The sequence below is a fragment of the Ovis canadensis genome, chromosome 3 (genome assembly GCF_042477335.2).
Source record: "Ovis canadensis isolate MfBH-ARS-UI-01 breed Bighorn chromosome 3, ARS-UI_OviCan_v2, whole genome shotgun sequence".
NCBI lineage: Eukaryota > Metazoa > Chordata > Mammalia > Artiodactyla > Bovidae > Ovis > Ovis canadensis.
Genome location: NC_091247.1, coordinates 143,644,252 through 143,657,852, shown reverse-complemented (window position 1 = coordinate 143,657,852; position 13,601 = coordinate 143,644,252).

Below are 13,601 nucleotides of genomic sequence, written 5' to 3'. Positions count from 1 at the left end.
TAGAGCAACTTTAGCTAAAATCAACTTGGGAATTAGCAAAACAGCTCTCTTCTTCTTCTTCTTCTTTTTCTTTCTTTTTTTCTTTTCTTTTCTTTCTTTCTTTCTTTTCTTTTCTTTTTTTTTTTTTTTTTTGCATTGGAGAGGGAAATGGCAACCCACTTCAGTGTTCTTCTTTTTTCTTTTAATTTTATTTTTACTTTATTTTACTTTACAATACTGTATTGGTTTTGCCATACATTGACATGAATCCACCACGGGTGTATACGAGCTCCCAATCCTTGTAAAGAAATGTTCACATGTAGTCTGGCAAGAAGAAAAGAAAGTGACCTGGTCAGGACCCACATATACAATGGGGGACAAAAAGAAGAAAGGGATATCACATGCTAGGGGATCCTCCCTGGGAAGCGAGAGCTTCGAGCTTACATATTAGGTGCTTCAGCCCTGATGTCCAACACGCAGAAAGACAAGCCCCTTGGCTGGAATTGAAAACCAGTGGGGTTTACCAGAAGGCTATAAAAAACCAAGGCTCTGCTCTTGAAGAATACACTCACAGATCTGCTTACTTCTGGTCACATCATGAAGGCAACAGACTGAAATCTGCCTGGGGATCTAACCAAGACCATCCTAGCATGCACCCAGCCCACAGTGGGATACTGCTTCAGCCACTTTTGCTTGGGCCCTGCTCCTCACTAAAGGGGAGCCCGCTACTGTCAACTAGAGTGTGCACACTCGGAGGGAACAGAGCCAGTCCAAACCACGACCCTGCCTCTGACCAAGGCAGAGGCAGCCATCACCAGCTCATGCATCCCTGCACACAATCTGAAGGGAGTAAATCTAGCTTCCCTGTGGAGACCACCATCACTGGAACACATGTCCTTGTGTACACCTGGGGGCAGGGCTAGCTTGTAGTGTCCGATCTTCCCCTCCAGCCTCTACCCATCCTCTACCCAAGGTGTGCACACCAGAGTGGGGGAGAAAGTGAAACCAGCAGAGAAATAACTCAGTCCAAGCCCTCAGGTACTGACCACATCCCAAACATAGGTGCCTGCCATTCCACCCAGGAGAAACCCAGTGACCTCAGGGTGCCTGCTCCAGAACAAACCTAATGAAGTAGACAAATAATTTACCTGGTAAAAGTTCAGAGCAATATGGTAAAAAAAGAATTCTAATCGAACTGGGTAAAAGAATAGATGAACACAGTGAGAATTTTAAAAAAGAAATGAAAAATATAAAAGAAACCAATGAGAGCTAAAGAAGTAAATACTTGAAATTAGAAAAAAAAAAACTAAAGGGGATTAATATCAGATTAAGTAATATAGAACACATAGCAATCTGGAAGACAGAATAATGAAATTCACTGGATCAGAACAGGAAAAAGAAAAACAAACTTTTAAAAAATGATAATAGTTGAAGGAAACTCTGGGACAACGTCAAGTGAACTAATATTCACATTACATGGGTCCCAAAGGAAAAGAGATAAAGAGGTAGAAAATGTATTTGATGAAATTATGGCTGAGTATTCACTGAACCTAAAGGAAGAAATAAATATCCAGGTAGAGGAATCACAAAGAGTCCAAAACAAGATAAACCCAAAGAGACTCACAATAAGACATATCATAATTAAAATGGTAAAAAGTTAAAAGATGAAGATAAGATATAGGGAACAAGAAAAAAATAAAAAGTCACATACCAGGGAATCTCCATAAAGTTAAATTTTTCTGCAGAAACTTTGCAGGACAGAGAGAGTGATGTGATATATTTAAAGTGTTGAAGGAAAAAATCTGCAACCTAGGCTACTCTACTCACAAGGTCAAGATTCAAAACTGAAGGAAGAGCTTGCTAGACAAGAAAAACCTAAGAGTTTGTCAATACTAAATGGACCTTACAAGAAGAGTTAAAGGGAGGGTCTTCTTTAAGTGAAAACCCAAAGCCTACAAGAAATAAGAAATTATAGGAAGAGACAAATTCCACAGGTAAAAGCAAATATATACTAAAGGTTATGGATCACTTAAATAAGTTGGTACAAAAGTTCAAAGATAAAAATTGTCAAATTAACTATATCTACAACACACAGTTGAGGGATATGAAGATGTAAAAAATGACATCAAAAACACAAAATGTGGTAAGAGGAGTAAAAAACATAGAGCCATTAGAATGTGTCTGAACTTAAATAACTATCAGTTTAAAACAAGTAGATACAGATAGATAAACATATATGAACCCCATGGTAACCACAACTCAAAAACCTGTTCATACAATAGGTACAAACAAACTAAAGAGAGAGGAGGATAAGCATATCATTAAAAAAAACCCTCAAATCATAAGGGAAGAAATTAAAAGAAGAAAAAAGAAACAGTTAGGAATTACAAAAACAAGCAGAAAACAAGCAAAATGGCAAGAAGCACATATCAACTAACAATCACTTTAAGTATCAATGAACTAAATACCCCAACTGAAAGACACAGGGTGGATAACTGGATTTAAAAAAATACCCATCTACATACTTCTTACAAGAGACTCACTTTAGAGCTAAAGACACAACAGAAAGTGAGGGGATGGAAAAAGATACTCCATGCTAATGGAAACAACAAGAAAACTGGGGTAGCAATACTCATCAGACAAAGTAGACTTTAACACAAAGTCTATAACATGATACAAAGGAAGACATATAATAATAAAGAGATGAATACAAAAAGAGGATACATTAACAATATTCATAAACATATATGCACCTAATATTAGAGCACCTGAATATATAAACTAAGTATTAATAGATATAAAAGGGGAAATTGACAATACTGTACTAATACTGAGAGACTTTAACATCCCACTTACATCAATGGACAGATCATTCAGACAGAAAAGCAATATGGAAACACTGAAATTAAATGATTCATTAGGCCAGGTGCACTTAACAAATATTTATATGACATTATAATAAAAAACAACATAACACACATTCTTTTCAATTACATATTGAATGTTCTCCAAGATAGAGCACATACTAGACCATGAAACAAGTCCCATCAAATTTAAGAGGATATAAAATATATCAAGCATCTTTTCCTACCACAGTGTATGCTACTATAACTCAAATGCATGAAGAAAAATGGGAAACAAACACAAACATGTGAAGACCAAACAACGTATTAGTAAAAAACTGATTGGTCAATGAATAAATCAAAGAAAATACCAGAAAATACTTTAAGGCAAATGAAAATAAAAAGCACAACTTTCCCAAATTTATGGGATGCAGCAAAAGAAATTTTAAGAGGGAAGCTTATAGTGATACAGGTATACCTCAAGAAAACAAGAAAAATTTCAGATAAACAACCTACCTGAACATCTAACGGAATTAGAAAAAAAAATAACAAACAAAGCCCAAAATCAGAAGAAGGAAGGATATATTAAAGATCAGAGAGGCAATAAATAAAATAGAGACCCCAAAATAACAGAAAAGATCAATGAAACCAAGAGCTGGTTTTTTTGAAAAGATAAAATTAATAAGGCTTTATTTAGGCTCATTAAGAAATAAAGAGAGAGGACCAAAATAAACAAAATAACATATAAAAGAGGAGAAATAACAACTGATATCACAATAATCATAAAAGAATCTATAAACAGCTATGTGTCAGCAAACTGAACAACCTCAAGAAATGGATAAATTACTAGAAACACACAATCTTCCAAGACTGAATCAGGAATAAGTAATGTGAACAGAACAATCACTGGTACTGAAATTGAATCACTAATCAAAAAACTTCTAACAGACAAAGAACCAGGACCAGACGCCTTCACGGGAGAACTGTACCTAACATGTGAAGAAGTTAATACCTAGTCTTCTCAAACTACTCCAAAAAACTGAAGAGGAGGAACACTTCCAAATTCATTTTATTAGGCCACCATAACACTGATACCAAAAGCACATAAAGACTACATAAAAAGAATACTACAGGCCAATACACCTAATGACTATAGATGCAACAATCCTCAATAAAATATTACCAAACCCAATTCAACAATGTGTAAAAAGGATTATATCATGATCAAGTGGGATTCATTCCAAGGATGGAAGGATGATCCACAAATCAATCAATACGATACACCACATTAAAAAAACAAAGATAGAAATCAGATGATAATGTCAATAGATACAAAAAAGGCATTTGACAAAATCCAACACTCATTCATGATTAAAAAACTCTCAACAAAGAGTATATTCAGAACATATTTCAACAAAATAAAAGCCACTTATGACAAACCCACAGCTAACAGACTACTCAATGGTGAAAAACTGAAAGCTTTTCCTCTAAAAGAAGGATCAAGGATGCTCACTCTGTTTCTATGTGACATAGTGTTAGAAGTTCTAGCTACAGCAACCAGATAAGAAAAAGAAACAAAAGGCATTCAGATTTGAAGGGAAGAAGCAAAAGCGTCACAATTTACACCAAAAAATAGTCTATATACATATATACAAAACATATATATGTGTGATATATATATATATATATAACTCTAACATCTTCACCCCAAAACTATTAGAACTAACAAATGAATTCAGTAAAGTTGCAGGATGTAAGACTAATATACAGAAGTCTGTTACTTTTCTATATAGTAATAATGAACTATCAGAAACAAAGAGAAACAAGAAAACAATCCCATTTACAATTGCATCCAAAAGAATGAAATAGGGACTTTCCTGGTGGTACAGTGGTTAGAATTCACCTGTTAATGCAGTGGACACAGGTTCAGTCCCTGGTCTGGGAAGATCCCACACACCAAAGGGCAAGTATGGCCGTGCACCACAACTACCGAGCCTGCACTCTGGAGCCTGTGAGTCACAACTACTGAGTCTGCATGCCACAACTGCCGAAGACCAGATGCCCTAGAGCACATCCTCCACAACAAGGGAAGCCACTGAAATGAGAAACCCACATACTGCAACTAGAGAGTAGACCCTGAACTCTACAACTAGAGAAAGCCCACACACAGCAACAAAGAGCCTGTTCATTTCCAAAAAGGTCAAGCACAGCTAATAAATAAATACATAAAATTTAATTTTTAAAACCAGAATTAAACTTAACCAAGGGATACACTAAATCAAGGAAGGAAAAGACCTATACTCTGAAAGCTAGGAGATACTGATGAAGGAAAACAAACATGATACAAACAAATGGAAGGATACTCCACATTCATGAACTGAGAGAATTAGTATTGTTAAAATGCCCACAGTACTCAAAGCAATCTGCAGAATTCATGCAAGCCCTATCAAAACACTCATGACAATTTTCACAGAACTAGAACAAATAATCCTGAAATTTGTGTGGAATCACAACAGACCTCGATAGCAACTTCTGGAGAAAAATGAATAAAACTGAAGGTACCAGGTTCCCTGAATACAGACTATATCACAAAGCTATATTAATTTAAAAAAAAAACAGTACAACCTTGGCAAAAAGATATATGGATCAATGGAACAGAATATAGAGCCTAGAAATAAACACATATACATGCGGTCAGTTAATTTACAACAAATGAGGCCAAAATATACAATAGGGAAAAGACAAGCTTCTTCAGTAAGTGGTGTTAGGAAAATTGGACAGCTACATGCAAGAGTATGAAATTAGAACATTTTCTCATACCACATAAAAAGTAAACACATATATACCTATGACTGACTTACGTTGACATATGACAGGTGTTCAGTCTCTCGGTCATGTCCAACTCTTTGAGACCCCATGAACTGCAGCATGCCAGGCTTCCTTGTCCTTCACTATCTCCTGCAGTTTGCTCAAACTCATGTCCATTGAGTCAATGAGGCCATCCAACCATCTCATCCTCTGTCGTTCCCTTCTTCTCCCGCCCTCAATCTTTCCCAACATCAGGGTCTTTTCCAGTAAGTCGGATCTTCACATCAGGTGGCCAAAATATTGGAGCCTTAGCTTCAGCATCAGTCCTTCCAATAAGTATTCAGGGTTTATTTCCTTTAGGACTGACTGTCCAAGGGACTCTCAAGCATGTTCTCCAGCACCACAGTTCGAAAGCATCAATTCTTAAGCACTCAGCCTTCTTTATGGTCCACCTCTCACATCCATACATGAAGAGTAGAAAAACCGTAGCTCTGACTATACAGACCTTTCTATAGAGCTTCCAAGGTGGCTCAGTGGTAAAGAATCCACCTGCCAATGCAGGAGATGCAAAAGACATGAGTTCAATCCCTGGGTTGGGAAGATCCCCTGGAGAAGGAAATGGCAACCCACTCCAGTATTCTTTCCTGCAAAATCCCATGGACAAATGAGCCTGGCAGGCTATAGTCCATGGGGTCGCAAAAAGTCAGACACAACTGAGCGACTAACACACACATATGGACCTTTGTAGGCAAACCAATGTCTCTGCTTTTGAATACACTGCCTAGGTTTATCGCGGGTTTCCCAGGTGGTGCAAGTAGTAAACAACTTGCCTGCCAGTGCAGGAGATGAAAGAGACACTGGTTCGATCCCTGGGTCAGGAAGACCCCAGGAGAAGGGCCTTGCAATCCACTCCAGTATTCTTGCCTGGAGAATTCCACAGAGAAGCCCTGGGTGGGCTACAGTCCATAGGGTCTTAAAGAGTTGACTGAAGGGACTTAACACACACACACACACACACACACACACACACACACACACTAGGTTTGTCATAGTTTTTCTTCCAAGCAGAAAGCATCTTTTAATTTCATGGCTACAGTCACCATCTACAATGATTTTGGAGCCCAAGAAAATAAAGTCTGTCACTGTTTCCATTTTTGCCCACCTATTTGCCATGAAATGATGGGACCAATGCCATGATCTTAATATTTTGAATGCTGAGCTTGAAGCCAGCTTTTTCATTCTCCTCTTTCACTTTCATCAAGAGGCTCTTTTGCTTCTCTTCACTTCCTGCCATTAAGGTGATGTCATCTGCATATCTGAAGTTATTGATATTTCTCCCGGCAATCTTGATTCCAACTAGTGCTTCATCCAGCCCAACATTTAGCAAGTTGTACTCTGCATAGAAGTTAAATAAGCAGGGTGACAATATACAGCTTTGACGTATTTCTTTCTCAATTTGGAACCAGTCCATTGTTCCATGTCCTGTTCTCACTGTTGTTTCTTGACCTGCATATAGGTTTCTCAGGAGGCAGTTAAGATGGTCTGGTATTCCCTTCACTTTAAGAATTTTCCACAGTTTGCTGTGATCCACACAAAGGTTTTAGCACAGTCAATGAGTTTGACTTTGAAAGTCAGCAGGATTTAACTACAGAACTTCCAAAGGACTGGGGAAACAGAGACCCTTGGCAGGCATAAAGAAAACCTTGCACACACCAGGACCCAGGAGAAATGAGCAACCCCACAAGAGACTGAGTCAGACTTGCCTGTGAGTGTTTGAGAGTCTCTGGTGGAGACATGGGCAACAGTGGCCTGCTGCAGGGTCAAGGGCACTGACAGCAATCCTGGGAGGTGCAGCATGCTGGCATAAGTTCTTTTGGAGGAGGTCACCACTACTGCCATTACCCCCTATCGTTTGGCCTGAGGCCAAAGGGAACACATCCCCACCCATCAACAGAAAACTGGATTAAAGACTGACAGAAAACTGGATTAAAGATTGACTGAGCTTGGTCCTGCCCTCCAGAGCAAGACCCAGTTCTCCTCACAGCCAGTCCTTCTCATCAGGAAGCTTGCACAAACCTCTTATCCTCATCCATCAAAGGGCAGACAGAATGAAAACCACAATCACAGAATATTAACCAAAATGTCCACATGGATCACAGCTTTGTGTAACTTAATGAAACCATGAGCCATGCCATGTAGGGCCACCCAAGACAGACAGGTCACAGTGGAGAGTTCTGACAAAATGTCGCCCACTGGAGAAGGGAATGGCAAACCACTCCAGCATCCGTGCATTGATGCATGACAGAGGCCAACACAATATAGTGAAGTGATTTTCCCTCAATTAAAAATAAGTAAGTTTGGAAAAAAACAAACAAAAAAAAAACTAAAAATGGCTTAAGTCCTAAATGAAATACCAAAGATCATAAAAATTCTAGAAGAGAATACATGCAGTACACTCTTTTACATAAAAACTAGCAGCATTATTAGAGTCTGTCTCCTCAGGGAACCTAAACAAAAAAAAAGTACAAACAAATGGAATAAATGGGCCTAATTAAATCAAAAGCTTTTGCACATCAAAGGAAACCATCAACAAAATGAGAAAACAACCCACTGAATGGGAGAAAATATTTGCAAATGATATGTTTGATAAGAGGTTAATATCTGAAATATATAAAGAGTTCATACAACTCAAAATCAAAAAAGAAAACCAATTAAAAAATAATCAGAAGATCTGAATAGACATTTTTTCCAAGAAGACATACATATTGCTAAGAGGCACATGAAACAATGCTCAACATGCTATCCTTCAGGGAAATGCAAATCAAAACCAAAATGAGGTATCACCTCACACCTGTCAGAATGGCTGTCATCAAAAAGACAACAAATAATAAATTCTGGCAAGGGTGTGGAGAAAAGGGAATCCTCGTTTACTGCTGGTGGGGATGGAAATTGATAGAGTTACTACAGAAAAAAAGCTTGAAGGTTCCTAATAACATTTAAATTAAAGTAAAAACTACCACATGATCCAGAAATTCTACTCTCGGGTATACACCCAAAGAAAATGAAAACATTAATTTGAAAAGATACTTACACCCTAATGTTCACAGCAACATTATTTACAACAGCAAAACGTGGAAGCAATCAAAGTGTTCATCAACCAATGAATGGATAAAGAAAATGTGGTAGTGAGACACACACACACACACACACACACACACACGAATACTACTCAGTCATAAAAAGGCATGAAATTTGCCATTTGACATATGAATAAACCTGGAGGGTACTAAGCTTAGTGAAGCAAATTAGAGAGACAGACAAACACTGCATGCTTTTACTTATATGTGAAATCTAAAAAAAAAAAGAAAGAAAGAAAGAAAAAATGAATGACTATAACAACAGAAACAGACTCATAGATACAAAGAACAAACTAGATATCAGTGGGGAGAGGAGTGAGGGGAGGGTCAATATGGAAGGGGATTAAGAAGCGCAAACAGTTCAGTTCAGTCGCTCTGTCGTGTCCAACACTTTTCGACCCCATGGACTGCAGCATGCCAGGCTTCCCTGTCCATCACCAACTCCCAGAGCTTGCTCAAACTCATGTCCATCGAGTCGGTGATAACATACAACCATCACATCCTCTGTCGTCCCCTCCTCCTGCCTTCAATCTTTCCAAGTATCAGGGTCTTTTCTTTTCTTTTCTTTTTTTTTTTTAAATTATTTATTTATTTATTTTTTTAATTTTAAAATCTTTAATTCTTACATGCGTTCCCAAACATGACCCCCCCTCCCACCTCCCTCCCCACAACATCTCTCTGGGTCATCCCCATGCACCAGCCCCAAGCATGCTGCACCTTACGTCAGACATGGACTGGCGATTCAGTTCTTACATGATAGTATACATGTTAGAATTCCCATTCTCCCAAATCATCCCACCCTCTCCCTCTCCCTCTGAGTCCAAAAGTCCGTTATACACATCTGTGTCTTTATTCCTGTCTTGCATACAGGGTCGTCATTGCCATCTTCAGGGTCTTTTCAAATGAGTCAGTTCTTCACATCCAGTAGCCAAAGTATGGGAGCTTCAGCTTCAGCATCAGTTCTTCCAAATGAATATTCAGGACTGACTTCCTTTAGGATGGACTGGTTTGATCTTCTTGCAGTCCAAGAGACTCTCAAGAGTCTTCTCCAACACCACAGCTCAAAAGCATCAATTCAGTATCAAAAGTATCAAGAAGCACAAACTATTACATATTAAACAAATAAGATACAAGGGTGTAATGTACAGCACATGGAATATAGCCAATTTTTTATAGTAACTTTAGATGGAATATGATTTATAAAACTATCAAATTACTATGTTGTACACCTGAAACTAACATTATAAATCAACTATACTTTAGTTAAAAATAAGGAAGAAAATCTGGAGTTGAGCAGCAGCAGAAGCACATGAACATCCAGCACACAATTATACAGAAAGAAACGAACAGCCACGAAATTGTGTGCAGATTACAGGCAATACTCTTTCATAAAAAGTATGAAAACACACACACACACACATGCATGCACACAAAAAAGCCTGTTTTTTTTTCTCAGGTTTAAAATATGTCATTTCTGGTCTATTTGAATAAGTTGCTTGCCTTTCTACTACTCAGTTTTCCTATGTATAGAATACTTAACAATCATAGTAACTGCTTAGTGCATTTTTGCAACACAGTTTAGTAATTTTTTGCATAATGATAATAACAAAAATAACTAACACTATTGCATCTTTCGGAGAAGTCAATGGCAACCCACTCCAGTACTCTTGCCTGGAAAATCCCATGGACAGAGGAGCCTGGAAGGCTGCAGTCCATGGGGTCGCTGAGGGTCAGACACAACTGAGCAAATTCACTTTCACTTTTCACTTTCATGCATTGGAGAAGGAAACCACAACCCACTCCAGTGTTTTTGCCTGGAGAATCCCAGGGACAGGGGAGCCTGGTGGGCTGCCATCTATGGGGTCACACAGAGTCGGACACGACTGAAGTGACTTAGCAGCAGCGGCAACATTGCATCTTTACAATGTGTCACATGCTATTTTAAGTCTTTTACGTTGTCTTATTTCTTCTAAGACATTTATAAAGCATGTAAAGCTCTGAGTTTGAACTGAGGTGTTGGAGAAGACTCTTGAGAGTCCTTTGGACTGCAAGGAGATCTAACCAGTCAATCCTAAAGGAAATCAGTCCTGAATATTCATTGGAAGAACTGATGCTGAAGCTGAAGCTCCAGTAATTTGGCTACCTGATGTGAAGAACTGACTTATTGGAAAAGACCCTGATGGTGGGAAGGGTTGAAGGGAGGAGGAGAAGGGGATGACAGAGGATGAGATGGTTGGATGGCATTACTGACTCGATGGGCATGAGTTTGAGCAAACTCCGGGAGTTGGTGATGGACAGGGAAGCCTGGCATGTTGCAGTCCATGGGGTCGCAAAGAGTCAACATGACGGAGCAACTGAACTGAACTGAAAGCTCTTAGTTAATACTATGTCAGGAGTTATACTCAACAAGGTCTGGAAAGCTTCCTGCTTACCTCAACCAAGCAGGAGAAACACATTTACTTAAGCAGTTCAGTCAACAAAGACTGTTGTCCAGACACACTGTAACAAGGTATAAAATTAATATTAACAGCTATAATAGAATACAATAATTTATATCCTAACAGTGTGACAAGACTGTTGTGGGAGTTATAAGGAGGGAAAAATATCACTTCTATCAGATGCTCAGGATAATCACTAAGGAAAGATACTATTTGACTCTGCTTTATCAAGATAAGCAAGTCTTATGAAAAGAAGTAAAAGAAAAAATCGTCCAGGCAAAAGGTAAACAGAGAGAACATATAATGTTTAGATGAAGACCATGGACTTTGAAGTTAAACACAGTTGAACTAGAATACCTACTCAGCTCCTCACCTGCCTTGTGACCTTGGGCATGCTATGTCTCTTTCTGCTGTTTTCTTGCCTAGAAAATGGATGTGATGATTATAACCTATCATAGATTGGTTGTGAGGATTAAATGAGTTGTGCATCAAGCACATTGTCTAGCCCATTAGTGTTAATATATATCCCTTTAAATTGCCATTCACTGTAAACAGTAAGGGATTCCCAGGTGGCACTAGTGGCAAAGAACCCGCCTGCCAATGCAGGAGACATAAGAGACGGGGGTTCAATCGCTGGGTCAGGAAGAACCCCTGGAAAAGGGCATGGCAACCCACTATAGTATTCTGGCCTGGAGAATCCCACGGACAGAGGAGTCTGGCAGGCTAAAGTCCACAGGGCCACAAAGAGTCAGACACAGCTAAAGCAAATTAAAATGTGTGCATGTAAACAAAAAAGTGAAAGTAGTTCAGTCACGTCCGACTCTTTGAGACCCCATGGACTATATAGTCCATGGAATTCTCCAGGCCAGAATACTGGAGTGGGTAGCCTTTCCCTTCGCCCAGGAATTCTCCCAACCCAGGGATCAAACCAGGGTCCTCCTGCACTGCAGGCAGATTCTTTACCAACTGAGCTATTAATTGCTAGATTTAAAATATATATATATTATCAAGCAGAACTAACCACATTAAACACATATATTAATTATAAGATGTGTCTTAATTTCAGAAATACTAAAATATGAAAAATATGCATCTCAAAATCAAGGAAAGTATATTATCATCATTATGAGGACCATTATGCAATAAATCTTTAATGTAATTCTGTGTATTTAGATATGATCTTATTGATAAAATCATTCCATTCTTAGTGGTTTCTGGACATTTTGTAGTTCTTAAATCACAACTTATGATTAATGTTTAGTTTTCTCATTCACGTGGTCTCTCTGTAAATGTTCTCAGCACACAGTGGACATTCCAAAGATCATGGAGTTAGTATCTGATCAACTTGGGAGCTGTTGAGGGTGAAAGGTGCTCATCACAGTCCCATCCTAGAGCTCAAAGGAATAAGCATTTGTCTCAATGCCAAATGAATGCCAAAAAAGCATTTTTGCCTGAACTTTATAGCTGATAGCTCACTTTCTCCGTGAGTCTGGCAATCCTATAGAAGTAATCAGTACAGCGGTGGTTACCAAACTTTTGCGAGCATCTGAGTCACATGTTAAAAGCAATTGCTGAACCCCACCCCCAGAGTTTCTAATTCAGTAGGTCCAGGGGCAGAGCCCAAGAACTTGACTTTCTAGCAACTTCCTCGGCAGTACCAATGCATCTAGTCTGAAGACTACTCTTTGAAAACTACTGATGTGGAGAAAGTTGAGCCTCCAGAGCCTCAGCCAGGGGCAATCTTTCTTTGGGGGGCCCTTGGCTCATCTAAATCTCACTCTAGTGGGATGGGTAAGTCTGCCTCAAGGCCCAGAAGACTCGTGTCTCTCCAGCCCGCTGCTTGCTCTGATTTTAGCTCCGTTTTGTTTGGCATTCTCTGCATCCAAAATGACACTGATATATTGTCCTGGGAAGAAGTGCCTCTGATCCCATTGAGCATTATTAACCATAGGAAGAGATGACTGGGGAGAGAGACTGCCAGGTATCCCAGCTGTTGTCACGACAACTGCCCTTGTTGTCCCTGCAGGCTCCGGCAGCTTCTGCTGAGGGAAGCTGCTGAGAGAAGTCTGTGGAAACAGCTTATATCTCACATATCACAGGAAGCTGCTGAGGGAAGTCTACGGAAACAGCTCCCCAGCATCTGAACCCAGGAATTACAGCTTGAGGGTGAGAATGTAGCCTCCCTCATCGAGAGACTTCTGAAGAAATTGGCCAGATGCCCACTTTGTCTTCAGCTTCCTCTCAGCAAAAGTACCAAAATTAAAACAAAAAAAAAAAAAAAAGAGGGAATGCTCCTGAGGCTTTCCTAAGGAGCCTCAGCCTGACCTGCCATTGCCAATTACGTACACAAATTGCCTTGAGCCACACTCATTGCAATCGTTCAGAAGCTAGCTGGG